This window comes from Mauremys mutica, chromosome 7, assembly GCF_020497125.1.
Source record: "Mauremys mutica isolate MM-2020 ecotype Southern chromosome 7, ASM2049712v1, whole genome shotgun sequence".
Lineage (NCBI taxonomy): Eukaryota > Metazoa > Chordata > Testudines > Geoemydidae > Mauremys > Mauremys mutica.
In genome coordinates, this window is record NC_059078.1 from 92,443,821 (window position 1) to 92,458,876 (window position 15,056).

At 43.1% G+C, this 15,056-nt stretch overlaps 1 protein-coding gene across 13 annotated transcripts in view; it reads left to right on the forward strand.

Annotated features, from left to right (window-relative positions):
- PCDH15 (protocadherin related 15) overlaps positions 1–15,056 on the forward strand; it is a 771,473-nt gene that overhangs the window by 207,699 nt on the left and 548,718 nt on the right. Inside the window, exon 1 of one of the 13 annotated variants that reach the window (XM_045024744.1) lies at positions 8,159–8,271. The exons of the other annotated variants lie outside the window; for them this stretch is intronic. The gene's annotated coding sequence lies outside the window, so the exon portion shown is untranslated. Of the gene's footprint in view, positions 1–8,158; positions 8,272–15,056 lie in introns of those variants that run through there. 13 annotated transcript variants of the gene reach the window in all.

Below are 15,056 nucleotides of genomic sequence, written 5' to 3' on the forward strand. Positions count from 1 at the left end.
CCTTGTGGTGGAGGAGGACGGATACAGATTCCTCAGCTGCGTGACTCAGCGGTCCAGGACAAGGACCGCTGTATAAGATCTGTAACCTCCCTCCCCCGCTGCAAAGTCACATCTCCCCCGCCCACACAGATACTGGAAACCACCTCCAAAAACCGACCAGGGTGCCTACTGACTGCACCGTGTGTGTGACCCGCTGCTGATCCTGCCCCCGTGTCTGTACCCTGGGAAAGGTGACTGTCCTATGCAATTAACCACCCCCTTCCCCACGCCCCCCATTCAAACACAGTCTTCTTTGAAAAAACATAACGGAAACAGTAATTAACAGCAAAGCATTTTTATTAATTAAGTAGACAGTTAGGGGATGGGACTGGGATTGGGACTACTGTGAGTCTGGAAGTGAAGGACTTCGGCAAATGTAGGGTATGAGAGCTTTTGGGTACTTGAGCACTGTGCTGTGGTGCAGTGACAGTATTCACGTTCCCGGCCGCCCCTCCTCCTGATTATTTTCGGTGAGGGAGGTATGGGACTTTGTGGCGGGGGAGTGCGGTTGCAGATACACTGCAGGGTGTCTCTGTCCTCCTGCGGTCCTGCAGAACATCCACAAGGCGCCTGAGCGTGTCCGTTTGCTCCCTCACTAGTCCAAGCAGCGTTTCAGTCGCCTGCTTGTCTTCCTCACGCCACCTCTCCTCCCGTTCGCTGTGTGAACGCTGGCACAGAGACGGTCTCCCTCCACTGGCTCTGCTGGTCCGCCTCTGCTAGGTAGCAGCCCATACGTTCCTCGAACATCTTGTCCCTTGTCTTTTTCTTTCACCGCCTAATCTTTGCCAGCCTCTGCGAGGGGGATTCTGTGGCAGGTCTGGAGACAGTGGAAGCTGTGAGATGGGAAACAGGGAGTGAATTACTTGCAAAGATACATTTTTGCGAACAATTAACTGAATCTAGGCTGTCTCTGTGAATTCTGGGTTGAGACCCCTGTGCCTGCTGGGGCAGAAATCATTTTCGCGGTGGATTCTGGGTAAATGTCGCCAGTCATTCCTTCCTCCAGGAAAGCAACGGCAGACAATCATTTCAAGCCCGTTTTCCCAGAATTGCCCTGGCATACGCCATAGCGTGGCAACCATGGACACTGTTTTGCCTTTTGTGTATGTCACCGTATGTGTACTAGATGCCGCTGACAGAGGCGGGCCAGCAGCGCTACACAGCAGCATGCTTTTGCTTTTGCATGACAGCAGAGATGGTTACCAGCCATATTGTACCATCAACCATACCATAAATTGGTAATAAGATGGTAATAAGATGGGCATGGTTACCTGTCCTTTTGCACTGCCCCATTTGGGGCTGTCATAAGTGCCCCTGGCCGAGCAGCCAGGGGCGCAAAAGCAAAAATTGGGAATGATTCCCTGAGTCAATCCCTCCTTTTTGGTATCTAAAAATAGAATCAGTCCTGCCTAGATTATGGGCAAGTGTACTAGAGAACCACTGTATCATAGAACCAGAGAGCACAGCTACTCTGTGTACGATCCTGCATAAATTATGAGCTGTATTCTATTCACAGGGGGTGCTCCTGCAACAACACCACCTGTTCATTCCGTTCTTACCCCAGCCTTCCTGGGCTACCATACCATTGTCCCCCCACTTGTGTGATGAAGTAATAAAGAATGCAGGAATAAGACACAGTGACTTGTTTGTGAGAAATGAGTGGAAGGAAGCCTCCAGCTGCAATGATAGTCCAGGCAGGACATTAAGGAGTGTGGATGAAGGAGCCCATCATCCCTCTGCTAGTCCAGGGGCAATTGAATCTTTTATTTACAATGAAGGGTGGGGGCTGATGGAGCTCAGCCCCCTGTTGCAATGATGAGGACGGTTACCAGCCATATTGCACCATCTGCCATCAAAAATTAGGGACAGGCACCCTTGATCGACCTTACTGATGCTAGTCGGCATGGTTACCAGCCCTTTTGCACTGCCCCATGTGCCAATAGGCTGATGATGAGGACGGATTTCCATCTTTTTGTACCATCAGCCATCCATAGCGTGGGGGGAGCAAGGATGTTGGTGTTGAGTGCTGCACCATCGCGTCTATCTGCAGCATTCAGTAAAGATAGGGTGACATGTAAAAGAGTCAACAGAGGATTGTTTTCACTTCTGGTGGTGGGTGGGGTGTGTGCGCAAATTGCCGAACTATGCCCTGACCCGCCGCAGACACTGTGTTTGACCCTAGAAGCATTTGGAGCTCATCCAAGAATGCAAATACTTTTCGGAGACAGCAGGAACTGTGGGATACCTTGCGTCCTCATTCCCCCCTCCCTCCATGAGCGTCCATTATATTCTTTGGCTTTCCGTTACGCTCGTCACGCAGCTGCGTGCTGAGTCTGTGCTATGCCGTCTGTCCGTAGATTTTTTAAAAATACTTTGGACCAGGCGTAAAATTACAGTAATTCCCCTAATTAGATGCAGGAGTCGCCGAGCGAGATCACCCTGAGGAGGGTCACTGAAGGAGATAGAGAGCGCATGCTGCGTGAAAGCTAGCACGAACCAGGGCCCGATGCAGCCGTGCTCGGGGAGGCAGTGCTCCCTGAGTACCTCATGAAAGCCTTGCGCGGAAAACTGTGCTACCACATAGCACCCAATAAGGCAGCTCTCCCCAGGAACCTCCTGCTGATGCTTTTCGATTAACGCAAGGAGAGCTTCGTGGAGATCTCCAAGGATGATTTCTGTTCTATCCCCATATCTAGAGAGACCTCCTTTTCACACAGTTAAGATTCCTGTTATATTAAGAATAAAAGTTAACATGGTTAAAGAGCCCTCTAGTTCGAATTAAATGGCTTCCTGGTGTGGACGGTTGAGCGGTTAGTTCGAATTAACGCTGCTAAATTCAAATTAAAGTCCTAGTGTAGACCAGGCCTGAGAGAGGTTCTCCCTCCACTGGCTCTGCTGGGCTGCCTCGGCTCGGGAGCAGCCCATAAGTTCAGCGAACATCTCGTCCTGTGTCTTTTTCTTTTGCCGCCTAATCTGCGCCAGGCTCTGTGAGGGGGATGCTGGGGCAGGTCTGGAGACAGTCGAAGCTGTGTGATGGGGAAAAAGGGAGTGAATTCCTTGCAAAGATACATTTCTGCGAACAATGAACACAGTGTAGTCTGTCTCTGTGAACAAGACCATGCACAGCACCTATCTCATGAGCACTGACTCAGGACAAGTTCTAATTTTTGGCCTTCGCTTTCATTGCCTGGGGTCTTGCACTGGAGATCAGACAAGCGGGGCAGGACAGCAGAATCCGTGTAGCAGCCAGGCATGGTAAGCCGTAGACTTTAGGCTGCTTAAAACTTAATGTATAGCAGTGCCCTCCTGCTGCAGACAATCCGGAAAGCTTAAACTCTGCCCCTGTTCCACCTCCTCGCGGCTGTTCCCTGGGAAAGATCCCTGTATGCTGCCCCTCTGCAGCCTCCACCACGTGGCTCTAAACGGAGGCTTATTGTCATGCAAAGGAACAGTCAAGCATTCCCAATACTAACAGTACACAAATTACTCTAATTAAATGCAGGAGTCTCTGAGCGAGATCACCCTGAGAAGGCTCACAGAGCGAGATAGAGAGCGCATGCTGCGTGAAAGCCAGCACAAACCAGGGGCCTATGCTGCCATGCTCATGGAGGCAATGCTCCCAGAATACCTCATGAAAGCCTGGCGCGGAAAAGTGTGCTACCACGGAGCACCCAATAAGGCAGCTCTCCCCAGGAACCTCATATGGAGGCTTTTCGATTACCTCCAGGAGAGCTTCGTGGAGATCTCCCAGGAGGATTTCTGTTCTATCCCCATATATATAGACCTCCTTTTCACATACTTCAGATTCCTGTTACATTAATAATAAAAGTTTACATGTTTAAAGCACTTACCGACTGATCTTTCCCCTGATTCAGGGTCCAGGGTAACTGCTGGGGAGGGTTGGTAGGGGATCTCCATGAGGGTGATGAAGAGATCCTGGCTGTCGGGGAAATCAGCGTTGTAAGCGCTGTCGACTGCCTCCTCCTCCTCATCTCCTTCCTCATCTTCCCCGTCCACGAACATCGCCAAGGAACTGGCCGTCGACACTATCCCATCGTCGGAGTCCACGGACACTGGTGGGGCAGTTGTGGCAGACCCACCGAGAATGGCATGCAGTGCCTCGTAGAAGCGGCATGTCTGGGGCTGGGCTCCGGAGCGTCCATTTGCCGCTTTGATTTTTTGGTAGCCTTGTCTCAGGTCCTTGATTTTCACGCGGCACTGCGTTGCATCCCGGCTGTATCCTCTGTCTGCCATGGCTTTGGAGACCTTATCGTAGGTCTTTGCATTCCGTTTGTTGGAGCGCAGACTCATCGCCCCACACAGCGATCAGATCCAAGACTTCCCGGTCAGTCCATGCTGGGGCCCTCTTTCTACTCTGAGATTGCATGGAGAGCTCTGCATCGTTGCCATTGCTGCTGAGCTCGCCACGATGTCCAACGAGGAAATGAGATTCAAACTGGCCAGACAGGAAAAGGCATTTCCTGTGTGGCTGGTCAGAACATCCAAGCTCGGACTGCTGTCCAGAGCGTCAACAGAGTGGTGCACTGTGGGATAGCTCCCGGAGCTACTAAGGTCGATTTCCGTCCACACATAGCCTAATTCGACATAGCTATGTCGAATTTAGCGCTACTCCCCTCGTCGGGGAGGAGTACAGAATTCGAACTAAAGAGCCCTCTAGGTCGAACTAATTAGCTTCCTGGTGTGGACGGGTGCACGGTTAAGTCGAATTAACCCTGCTAAATTCGACATAAACTCCTAGTGTAGACGAGGCCTAAGAGAAGCACTTTGTTATGCAGATTTATGATATTCTTTGGAGTACTTATGTCATTTAATTAGGATCAATTTTTAGAACCTATTGTCCTACATTCCCTGGCTGCACATGTTCAGAAAAATAGAGTAGGGGAGTTGGCTACTTGTATTTGCTTTTGTCTTGGATAGTGCAGTTTTCAAAATGGGTTATGTAGAAAAGTAGTTTTAAAAAGAAATAGAAAAAGGTAATTTATTATTTGAGTTACCCCAGGAAGCTCGGAAGATAAGTTAAATATTCATTTGCCTTATTTTCACTGAATAATTCTGGTCTTGCTGACATGAATTAGTTTATATTCTTAGCAAGTTTCAAGCTTTGCATTTGAAATGTTTATCTTGAACATAATCTTTTCCCTAGTGCATGTCACTTTCATCATAAGAGATAACTATTACCGTAAACAGTAGAGCAATAGGCCAGTAGTTCTCATTTCAGATTCTCTTCTGCCTGCTCCTAAAACAACCGACTCCTGTTGATGCCATGGTATCTGAGCAGCGGAGAATATTGATCTGATATGCAGGCAAATAAATGACAGACACAAGGATGGATTTAAGCAGCAGGCTGCAACTTTATTCACTCAACAGTGGGGAACAGTGCCCGTCCCCTACTCTCACATACCAGGTGTTTAATTAGGTCCAGTATGGAGCTGCAAGGCTCCCATCATATTAAATGATTGCCCTGATTAGAACCTCTTTGGCCTACCCCTAAGACTCAGCTCACTTCTGAATCCTCTTGCCTTACACCCACTCTCTGCCCTCATGTGTGCAGGTGTAGAGAATACCGAGGGTGGACCTGAGCCTGTGTATTCTCCTCTTATCCTATAGATTCAGGTCCACCAGTGAAATCCAGTGTCTCATTACTTCTGGGAGCTGGATCTTTTAGCCTTTATCTGCACTGGACGCCAGCCACTGGAGGCACCAGCAATTAGTATGGTCTAACCCTTCATCCATGTTGTCCGGTATGTATTTTCTCCTCAGTCCAACTCTTACGGTCACAGAACCCCTGCATCTGATGGATGATCCCTTAATAACTGAGGCCAAGTATATAGGAGGTCCCTTTATATGATTACTGAGCCACCTGCTTCCAAAATTATCCTGCAACTTTGCTGTTCACTTTCTTCTAGACCCTGTTGACTCAGGCTAGCTTCACACCCTTCAGCACCCCTTCCATCAACAAGAACCTCATACACAAGAATCCAAATGGCGCACCTCTTGGTGTTAAGTTTTTTTTTCTCCAAAATTATAGCATAAATATTGAAAAGATGAGATTTTGTTTTTGTTTTTATGGATCATAAGAAAGCTACTAAGGAAATGATAAGCTATGCACCTATTAAAATTCACTCCGTTTAAAGCTTGATTGTAAAGTGGGGATCAAAGCTGTTTTAAAAGCAGTATTTATTTCACTTTATTCTTCTTATCTCATTAGATAGTGAAGCCAGGTAATATTTTCAAAATCTCCTAAGTGATTTAGGACCTCAGATCCCATTTTCAGAAGTGACTAAGGCTCTTAGGGCCAGATTTCAATGATATTTAGAAGCCTAAAGTTGCAGATAGTAGGATTTTAAAAATGCCTAAATTGCTTATGTGCCTAAGGCCTATTGAAATCAGTGTGGGCTGTTCAAGCCCACCCAAAGCTATGAGTAAGTACTTGCATTCCCATCCTGTGCTGAACTAGATTAAAGCTAGTGTGGGTATGCCTACACAAGCTGCAATCACACCTCCAACTGCAGTTTAGATACACCCTGAGGCTCCTCTCTAAGTCAATTTTCAAAATGGGAGTTAGGTGATTTGAAAATGTTATCCTCAATTCTAGGGAAAACTCAACTGAATTTTAGTGTAAGATAAAATTCTTCTGACTTCACCATTATAATAGTGCGAGAAAGGGACAGGCTCTTCATCCATTCTGCAATAAGCACTTGGAAGGAATACTGGAAGTTGAGAGCCCAGAGATAAGAGTACATGAGAGTAAAGTGCTATATGTCATACTTTTGTAAACATTACGTTCATATTATTCAGTCTTTAGATACTAAAGGTCAGGTCCAGGTTTCCTTCAATTACAATTATCCTGTTTGCACTGTAAAAGTAACAGCTGATGTTTGCCACAGTTGGATGACAGGTTACTGGGCTAGATGGACCATTGGTCTTGATCCGCTGTGGCCATTCTTATGTTCTTATTTCTATTTTGCTGTAGGAAAAGGCAAGGGACTGCAGGTGGGAGTTCCTCTTGTAAATGATCCCTGTGCTCAGAATATCTGTGCTTCAAGAGTAGCTTGCTAAACGTATACCACTTGGTTTAGTTTTATTTCAGTTTTAGAACACTAATATGCAAAACACTTAAGGTATTACTTGGTTTTAACAAAGGAGCACTTTTAGCCACTAAGACACCACATTAAATGAAGGACTGTGCTACTTAACTTTGCTCAACCATAAATTACATTTTTTATTTGTCTTATGTACTCCAGATGGAAGCTTGCTATATCCTTTTAGTGTTTCCAAGTCATGTTAATCAAGTCAAATGTTACCCTTCACAGCCCTGCTTTGTTTTCCTCTGCTCACATATATTTTTCATTATTAGCATGTGAGGTCCTACATTTTATCCTACTGACAAAACTTTAGAAAAATAGTCTGATTAAAACATATCGTCAGGCACTGACCTTCTGGATATCTGCTTGTAATTTAAATTATTAGCATGTTCTTTCTGGGGGGTTTTCTCTTCCCCTTTTTCTCTTTTTCTTCCTCCTCCCCCAAAAGCCTTGAAATGCAGATGTCAATAGCACGCCCTGAATAGGTGAGTAGATAATACGGGTTTACTGAGAGTGGTGAGGTCTGTGTCAAATCACATGACAGTAAATATATTACATTTGTGTTTTCAACTTAAGCCTTCATTGCCTTGTGACCTCCTAAGAGTGTTGGTGACTCAGATTTCCTCTATGACTATGCAGTGATCCACTGCTATGTGTGTAACCTGCCTTTTTATTATTGCTTGTCATCCAGCAATGGAAGTGCTGTACCTCTGAAAGTGAATGCATACCGAATAAAAATTACACTAAACTGCCTCTACAAAGTACATGGGTTGTTAAGCATAAATTCCTTCTTAGCTTAATTATTTTACCTCTAGTCCTAAATCAACATAAATGTGTATTAGTACTTTTCAGAACAATAATTATACATGGCTGCTGCCCGGCATTAACTTTTATTTTTTTCAGGATGGTTTATGAGACTGATGAATAATCTGGCATATATTGCTTCTGAAACGCACTACTGAGCATTTGTTTTTGGTCCTATTATTTTGTCACTGTCATAACAGGGTGAAGTTAAAAGAGCAATTCCGTAACAAACCATCTCCTGCACAATAGATTAATAATTTTGAAAAGGGTATCAGTGAGGAACCTGGCATCTGCAAGAACCAACCAACTTCTCCGAGTCCACGTGGGTGCATGTTTGTATATTTAATTCAATAGGTCTTTTTTTGTTTATTTAGCTTTTGTTTTTTTATCAGACTTATTGTATTCAACTCTCTCATTCCACTGACCATCCAGTTTACTCACTGTTCCTCATCAAGGGGTGTGCTATGGCTCTGGCTACTTTGCTTTCTAGGAGATTAAGGAAGTCTGAACTCCCTACACATCTGCATGGTTATGTTAACCTTGCCCAGATTACAGCTGTGGCATGGAGAAAACAATGCCTATGATTAGTGCAAGTGGTTGGGGGTGAATTATGAGTGATAATTCCCAGTTCCTTGCTGGAGCCAGAGGAGTATAGATGGTGCTCCTGGCTGGCCAAACGGAACTGCAGCACCATGGACAGCTCAGTGCTGGCAGGGACCAGGGGAATGAGAGAGAGCTCCTGGCTGGTTGCTGGGCCTGAGCTTCAAAGAGCTTTGAGTTAAGGGTGAAGGTTTTGTGAAGGCTGGGGCTGTGGGTAAGTGGCCCAAGGAACTGAAAGCAGTTTAGTTAAAAAGGACATGGTGGCACATGGCTGCTATTCTTAGGGTCCCTGGGATGGGACCCAGAGTAGTAGGGGCAGGACCAGTATCCCCTCATAGCTTACTGGAGAAGTGGCCTATAATCAGACAGTGATACACCCAGAAGAGGAAATGAACTGTTGAGGTCCAGGTGGAGGGCTGGGGCCAAAACCAGCCAAGAGACTCCAGGGAGGAAGTCCTGGGGTTATGGCTTGATACCAGGGCCGGGACTGTTGAAAGACCACAGACACATCCAACCAGAAGGGGCACTGATAAGAGGTGGGTGCCATGCTGTTACACCTCTAATACAATTGTCCCAATACCATTATCCCAATACAAAGTTGGGAGTATCAGAATGTTATGCAGGAAGAACTGGATGTCTTTGAGAACAGGAGTAATATAACGGGAGTAAAATTCAATAGTACAAATGACAAGATCATGCACATAGGGACTAGTAAGAATTTCCCCTAGAAGATGGGGGCTCATCAGTTGGAAATGGTAGAGGAGGAGAAAAACATAGGTGTTTATATTAGTTGATCGCAGGATGACAATGAACCACCAATATGATGCCGCCGTGAAAAAGGCAAATGCAATCCTAAGATGTATGAGGGAAAGTATTTCCAGTAGCAATAGGCAAGAATTGATGTCATGTGTTGATGTCATGTATTAATTGAACACTGTGTACCATTCTAGCCATGTGTCCAGTAAAGATAAATTTGAACTGGAACCAGTGCAGAGATGGGCCATTAGGATGATCAGGGGAATGGAGAGCCTGCTTTAGGAAAGGAGACTAAAAGAGCTTGTTATGTCTAGCATAGCAAAATGAAGGCTGAGAGACTATGATTTCTCTCAGTAAATATATGAGGGGGTAAAACACCAGAAAGTGAGAAGAGCTGGTCAAGTTAAAGGACTGTGTTGATGCGGAACAAATAGGTATAAACTGGTCATGAATAAATTTAGGCTGGAAATTAGAAGGTTTCTAACCATCAGAGGAATGAGGTTCTGGAAAAGACTTCCAAGAGGTGTGGGGGGGGGGAACAACCAAACTAGATATAAGATGAAGCGTGATAAGTTTTGTGAATAAGATTATATGACTTGGTGGCCTGAGATAGAAGAGGAATGGGCTCTAGTGACACAGTAGGTCCCTTCCAGTCCTCTGCCCTATGTTTCTTTGTGAATTGCAGTGAACTATTAAGCTGGAAGTAAAGGCAATATGGAGTTGAGGGTGAGGGCAGTGAATGGACAGGAGAAAAAAGAAGACTGGTTTTACTGGATTCATACTTCCCATTAAAGACCACTGAAGCTCTAGAGCTCATCTTACTTGTGGAAAGTGTTATGACATTGGATGTCCTTGCCTCTCAAATGTTACCTTGCACTATATTTGGATTTCTTGAAATTGCCACTTGCTTTGTTACTGTTTTTATCGGTAAGATTGGGCATTTGTTTGGGAACAGAGAAGGCTCTATGGTGGCCCATCATGTTGTCAGGTTGACACTGAGTTGAAATAAATAATATGCAACAGACCTTTTTTAACTTTACACAGTACCTTGGACTAGATTAGCTACTGATGGTATGATTTGTATGACTTTCTGAACTTCTGATTTATATTTCATTATCCTTAGCTAGACTTAAATGACATCTCTAGGAAATAAAGTCGGAGAATATGTGAGCAAAAATTGCTAAAATGATTGCTAGCAAATCTTTAGAAACATAATGAAATTTCAACGATAGCTACCCCTGGAAGGTCTGTCTCAAAAGTAAACCAAAAGAAAGTAAATCCAATATCTCTGTGGTGTTTTTATTTTTAATATGTTTTCTTTTTCATTTAAAAACATAGTTATATTTCTGTTTATGGAAAGAAGATTCTGAAATACTAATAATTTTGAAGCTTCAGGTTAGGAGCAGTGCAAAAAGACAGCAGTCCCCTTTTTGCCCAATGTTTATTTTCACCCTTAACTCCTGGACTTTCTGGAGGATGTAAAATTGAGTTCATTTTCTGTTCTGTGGGCCCAACTGTTGTTCAGGAAAACATTTGGGGGGGATTATCGGGAATGTGTGATTGTATGCACATTTTTCCATTATTTGTTTGAGATAATTAAGGTGATATATCTTAGCATAATTACAACAGTACAGTATACCTCTGGTTTGTGCCTAATGTCTTATCTGAATTTGTCTAGTTTCAGCTTCCAGCCATTGGATCTTATGTCTTTGCCAGCTAAATTAAAAGAGCTCTCAGCTACCAAATATCTTGCTCATGTTGGCACTTACATACTTTGATTGTCATCTTTAACCTTTTCTTGAATGAATTAAATACATTGAGCTTCTTTGATTTTTCACTTTAAGGCAGATTTTCCAGACTTTGAATATTTCTTATTGCTGTTTTCTGAACCTCTTCTAGTCTGTCGTCATCCTTTCTGAAGTGTGGACATCAGAACTAGATGTAGTATTCAAGTATCAGCCATATGAACTGATGATAATACATCTCCCTACTTTTATTTGATATTGCCCTGCTTCTACATCCAAGGATCACATTTGTTTTTTCAGTCATCATATCACATTGGGAGCTCATGTTAGGATGATGTTCTATGACAGGGGTTGGCAACCTTAGAGAAGTGGTGTGCCAAGTCTTCTTAAATTACAGTAAATTAATGATTTCGCCTGGCAGTAATACATTTTATATTTACAGGAGCCGGCGGACGGAACCCCAGACCGGCAGTGGGCTGAGCCGCTCAGCCCGCTGATGGTCTGGGGTTCTGGCCACCGGCCTCTGCCAGGTGGGATCCCGGCCGTCGGCTCCGCTCAGCCCACTGTCGGCCCGGGATTCCGTCCATCCAGCAGAGTGCCACTAAAAATCAGCTTGTGCACCGCCTTTGGCACGCATGCCGCAGGTTGCCGACCCCTGTTCTATGGTTACATCTGCATGGATGTAAAAGCCCCATGGCATGGCTGTGGCTGGCCTGGATCGCTGTCTTGGACTTGCGGGGCTCAGGCTGTGGGGTTAAAAATTTCTGTGTAGACAGGCTCAGGTTGGAGCTTAAGCTCTGAGACCCTCCATCCTCTCAGGGTCCCAGAGCTTGGGCTCCAGCCAAAGCCCAAACATCTACATAGCAGTTTTTCAGCTCCATGAGCCAGAGTCAGCTGCCCAGGGCCAGCTGCAGGTTTTTTATCCCTGTATAGATCTATTTTATGACCCTTTTTCAGAGCAGTTCCATTAGAAAACATTGTCTCCTATCTTGTAAGTGTGATTTTTTTTTAACTAGCAATGCTTTCCCTCCCCCACCCATATATTTTAGATAAAATATTGAATAACATTTGAGCCAAGGATTGATCCCTGTGTGACTCCACAGGAAACAACCCCATTGAATATTGATTCGTCATTTACAGATATGTTTTGATAACTATTAGTTAGCCAGTTTTTAATCTATTTAATATATTCTACATTGATTTTTGCACAGTGATAATTTTTAAATTAGAATGTCATGGTTCTATGTTTAACTATACTATTTCGGCACAGCTACCTTTGTCAGCAAAACTTTTTTGATAGAACGTTTGTAACTTGATATTTAACCTTTTTCACACAGAAGTTAATTTTGTAAATAAAAGTAAATACAAAAAGTTTGGAACAGAATCTGCAAAATTTGAAACAGCTTTTGTTCAGATTCATACCAGCCACTACTAGTAAAGTATTAAGAAGCATTCGTGAGCTTTAAATGATGTTCAGTGGCAGCTGAAGCCAATAGAATTTCATGCATTATTTATAATAGTGAAGATTTCCACTATTTATATAATTGATAGCAGTAAGAGCACGAGAGTGTAAATACTTCCTGAGCAACAATAACTGCTTATGCTTGAGGTACAGTAGAAGAAGCTGTTTTTTATCATAATTCAAGACTGTGATTCTACTGTATTGAGCAGTAGTCTATCAACATGAGGAGGGTGAACTATAAATTAATAGTGTTGAATATTTTTCTGCTTAGTTTTTCTAGTGCTGGTTTTAAAGACATATGCTTGTAAAATGTTTGACATGTGATTAAGGAAATAAGATTAACTTCTGTTGGCCTTACAGCTCATTCAGTGTTGGACTGCTGTATTTTCATGAAATTAAAGGCTTTACACAGCTTTTATTCTTCACAAGTTGTAGCTCTTTAATTTCAATATGCTCAGTTAAATTATTTACAATACTTCATTAAGGTATGCATATCAGGATTTACTTTTAGATTGTCTATTATTGGATAGCATCATAAAACATGTTACATCTGTTCAGAGTAAATTGTTTCAAAAAGGAAACTATTATTTATAAGTTTCAGCAAGTTCAATATAATAATTAGCTTTTTTAGGGGAGGGTTGTTTGTAAATAGGGCTCCTTGCTTCAGCTGCAGACTGCCCTGTTTAATACAGGAAGAGGAAGCTGAGTAGGCCTGGGGTGAAGACTAGAAACTGCACAACTAGCAAAGGATGGTGATCTCTGGTTCAGCTCCCTGAGGATTGATCTGATCAGTCCCAGAGACTTTTTGTTTGTTGGTTTTGGGACTTTCAATTTTGTAATAGTTCAAACCTGGGCTCTGAAGTAACAGCCTTTAAATGGTTGTTCAAGAGATTCTTTTGTTAATTTGAGTGTTTGGCTTCTCCTTGCCTGGGCTATTAAAGTGAAGCCACTGCTGCCTCATCAATGGGGAAATTGAGGCAGGCTTCAGCAAAGTCACGCTTGACACAAAGTGGGACTATAAGGTAGGCACCCTTTTTACAGGCTGATAGAAGACAACACTGAAGTTGTATGTGCTTAAAGGGAAAGATGTATGCTGATAGTACTCACCAGGGCTTCCCTATAAAGGAATTTCTAGGCAATGGATCAGAATGATTCCCCATATATAGAAACTTTGTATCCTTTTACAGATCATGACCAAGACCATAGTGACTGATATTTTTGTGTTGATACCCTCTTCTTTGGTATCTATAATAAGAGCAAATGTGAAATTAGAGATCTCATGAAGAAAAAATTGCTGAGATTATCAAACGTACATGTACAGTGTATGCATATTGGGGATTTACGTATAAGCATATCTATGTGCAAAACCACAATCCTGACTTGTGCACATCAATTATGCATCGTTCTGGAGTTTTATTGAAAATGTGGGCTAGCATATGCAAAGTCTGCTTTTCTTGCCAATGCCCTTCGTTAAAATGACAAACTGCAGATTAGGCCGTCAGAATGATGATTGCTTGCCCGTTTGTCCAGTAAGTTAAGATCCTGTGTTTTTACTTTCCTCGTGACTCCCTAGTGGCAAAGCTGGCCTGGTTTCATGGTTTCCCATGAATTCTCCCTCACACAGAGGTTTTTTTGTGACCAGTAATCATATCATTAAACTTCACAGATTTCTAGAATATTATTGTGATGATTCTCCAGGTGCCTAGAACATAGAGTTAAACCAGACAGTCTGTATGTAAAAAAATAAATGGACACAAATCAGACGTCAAGAATTATAACATTAAAAAACCAGTTGGAGAACACTTCAGTCTTCCTGGTCACTCGATTACAGACCTAAACGTTGCAATATTACAACAAAAAAACTTCAAAAACAGACTCCAATGAGAGACTGCTGAATTGGAATTAATTTGCAAAATGCACACCATTAAATTAGGCTTAAATAAAGACTGGGAGTGGATGGGTCATTACACAAAGTAAAACTATTTCCCCATATTTATTCCCCCCCCACACTGTTCCTCACAACTTCTTGTCAACTGCTGCAAATGGACCATTTTGATTACCACTACAAAAAGTTCTTTTCTCTCCTGCTGATAATAGCTCACTTTAACTGATCACTCTTGTTAGAGTGTGTATGGTAACACCTATTGTTTCATGTTCTGTGTATGTATATATCGTCCTACTGTATTTTCTACTGCATGCATCCGATGAAGTGTATTCTTCTTACGTCCTAAGGAAGATTTTAAAAAATGGGTTTGTTTAGTGAGGAAAAGAAAAGACTGAGAGGGGACATAACAGTCTTCAGTACATAAAAGTTTGTTATAAAGAGGAAGATGATAAATTGTTCTCCTTAACTACTGAGGATAGGACAAGAAGCAGTGGGCTTAAATTGCATCAAGGGAGATTTAGGTTACGCATTAGGAAAAAATTCCTGTCAGGGTAGTTAAGCACTGGAACAAATTACATAGGGAGATTCTGGTGTCTCTGCCATTGGAAGTTTTTAAGAACAGTTTTGACAAACATCTGTCAGTGTTGGTCTGGATAATA